Raw genomic sequence first — 2,966 nt, forward strand, 5'->3', positions numbered from 1 at the left:
ATGATATATCAAGAACTATGTAATGTTTTGAACAACCAACAATAAAAAAAAATAAATAAATAAATAAAAGACTTAAAAAAAAAGAAATTTTTATTATTAGAGTATATAAGAAGTGAGAGTAACTATAGAGAAATTTGATGAGATTATCCAACACAAATACACTAGCCACAGGCTAAACATGTTCAACTCTTTTAGTTACACTTTATTTGATGTGTGAATGATATTGACATGATGATTATTTACTGAACTAAAGAGACTAAACTAGGTACCTAGTTATTCATTCTCAGAAAAAAGAAAATATTATAGAAAATATTTTACTAATCTGATGTTGGAGTTGTTATTAAATGAACAGAAATTATTATGAACACTTTAATATATAAAATAAAATATTATAAAAAAATAATATGGGCAGGGGATGTGGCTCAAGTGGTAGTGCGCTTGCCTGGCATGAGCGCTGCCCGGGTTCGATCCTCAGCACCACATACAAACAAAGATGGAAAAACTAAAAAAATAAATATTAAAATTCTCTCTCTCTCTCTCTCTCTCTCTCTCTCTCTTTTAAAAAAAAATATGATGATGGTTTTCTCTCAAAAATATGTCAGAAAGTAAAAAATTGCAGACTTCTCCATTACTTGTCTGTCTGCAGGTTTGGTTCATATTCAACACAGTTAATTTACAGGAAATGGACATAGGGAAAGACTCTAAATAATTGATATCCTCTTCCATGAGCTAGTTTTCCAAGAAGGGTAAAAGAACAATATACTTTTATGTCTGGTATTTATGGAATATAAGAAAAGCTCTTTGTTTGAGAAAAGGAGATTTTTTATTAAGATTTTCATCTTACTTATTTCATCAGTTTTTACATAAACTAAAACTTTCGTGTAAGATTAAATAAAATAATCTAAAAGGAAAATACTCAGATACAACATATAACTCAGTTAAAAATCGTAATTGTTGTAGCAGGTAAGCTAGGTAGTTTGAGTCTTGGCTCTCCTTGACTTCCATGTTCTTCCTCCATGTACATCATTTTGTGTAGGAAGATGTCATTATAGTCTTGATGACTAACTTTCAATTTGTAAAAAGGTGACTATAACTTCGGATCACCAGGTGGGATGTTTGGTAGTTGACATATATGTATGATTATTTATTTGCCAATGTTAACTAATGGCTGACTTGAAATGAGAAGAAACAGGAAATATATATATATATATATATATATATATATATATATATATGCCATAGAAGAAACAGGAAATACATATATATGTGTGTGTGTGTGTGTGTGTGTGTATATATATATATATATATATATATACCGTAGCAAGTGCATCTAGTGCCATGCCTAGTGTCGAATGCCTATAATCCCAGAGACTAAGGAGGCTGAGGCAGAAGGATTGTAAGTTCAAGGCTAGCCTCAGCAAATTAGTGAGGCCCCAGGTAACTTAGTGAGACACTGTCTCTAAATTAAAAAAAAAAAAAGTGGGGGTGGGAAGGAAGGCTTGGGTATCTAGCTCAGTGGCAAAGCACTCATGGGTTCAATTCCCAGTACCCAAGGGAAAAATAAAAGTGTATTTAATGTATGAAGAGCAAGAACTAAAATCCTTATGAATGCTTGAAATAGTCTCTCCTAGTAATATATTTGAGAGTTCTTCCCTCCCGTCTCTTAATTGTTAACATAGTTCTTTTCCCCTTTCCTTTTTTTATTTGTATGTTTTAACATATTCTATTCACAATATAATTGCAGGACCCTAAATATACTTACAAAGCAGTATAATGCATGATTGGTGTCCTAAAAGAACTTTCAGTCTTGCAGGAGAGGATACTATAAGTGCACTAATAACTTGATAAAGCAAGTCTCTTAAGAGTGGAACAAAGAAAGTATTAACAGAACTCCACTCCTTCTAAGTCTAAGGCCCCAGAGGTATAATTCAACTAATCGGGAGGGCATAAATTCTAACTTTGTTCCACTCCACATTCTCAGATGACAGGGCCAGAAGTCTACTCCCATTGAGATCTATGCCTTTTACTATGTGAATAAAAAAAAAATGACTTATTCTCTGACGATATGGACTCCTATTTGGCTTGGTTAACCTGCTCTCACTCCCCTTAGGAGGATAATTGAAGTAAAGGAAGTTGCATGTAGTGATTTGGAGGTTTGCAACTAGGAAAATTCTTAGATTTAGGGGCATATATAGCCTTTCATGTACAAAGTTCTCATTTTAACCTACCTCAGGCTACCTGGCTTTACTGATTTGTAGTTAATTAGGATTGAGATTTTCATTGAACATTCGGATACTTACATGCTTTTTTGTATGCATTTCAGATCATGTTGGCTGAAGCAAATAATTGTAACACCACTCAAGAAATGAATGAATACCACAGGGAAGAGTTTCAACCATACCTGCCCCTGACAACCTGTAAGTAAATCCTGCTGTGTTCCCTGTTCACAGAAATATCTTTCTGACATCACTTGAGATAGCTGAAAGATTTCTTTTCCTACCAGCTAACAAAATCCCAATAACATTTCCTCACTTTTTAGCCATGTCTCAAAATCCCTTAAGAAAATTTTTACTGTTTGGTGTAATACATTTACAATAATTGGACCATATAAAGATTTAGTTATTATATATGTGTTCAAATCCCATTATGATAAATGAACAGCAATTGGTGATAAGGTTAAAAGAGGAAATCTATATTAATTATGGCAAAGCAGGCAGAATATATTATCCTTAAAATGATTCAATAACATTATCCCATTGTGAATGAAGGTATTTGATAAAAACAGAATTTCAGTAAGAAAGTGAGTCTTCATTCTTATTGTCAGAAAGTAAAAGCCTAAAAGATACATTTGCATCTTTTAAATAACATCTCTGAATTGCTGTCAATGAGGTAAGATTTTCTTAATTATTAAAGGTCAAAAATGCAGAGTATAATTATGTATAAACTTCCTATAACTATCTTAGTTT

The sequence above is a fragment of the Marmota marmota genome, unplaced genomic scaffold, assembly GCF_001458135.2.
Source record: "Marmota marmota marmota unplaced genomic scaffold, marMar, whole genome shotgun sequence".
In the NCBI taxonomy this organism is placed as follows: domain Eukaryota; kingdom Metazoa; phylum Chordata; class Mammalia; order Rodentia; family Sciuridae; genus Marmota; species Marmota marmota.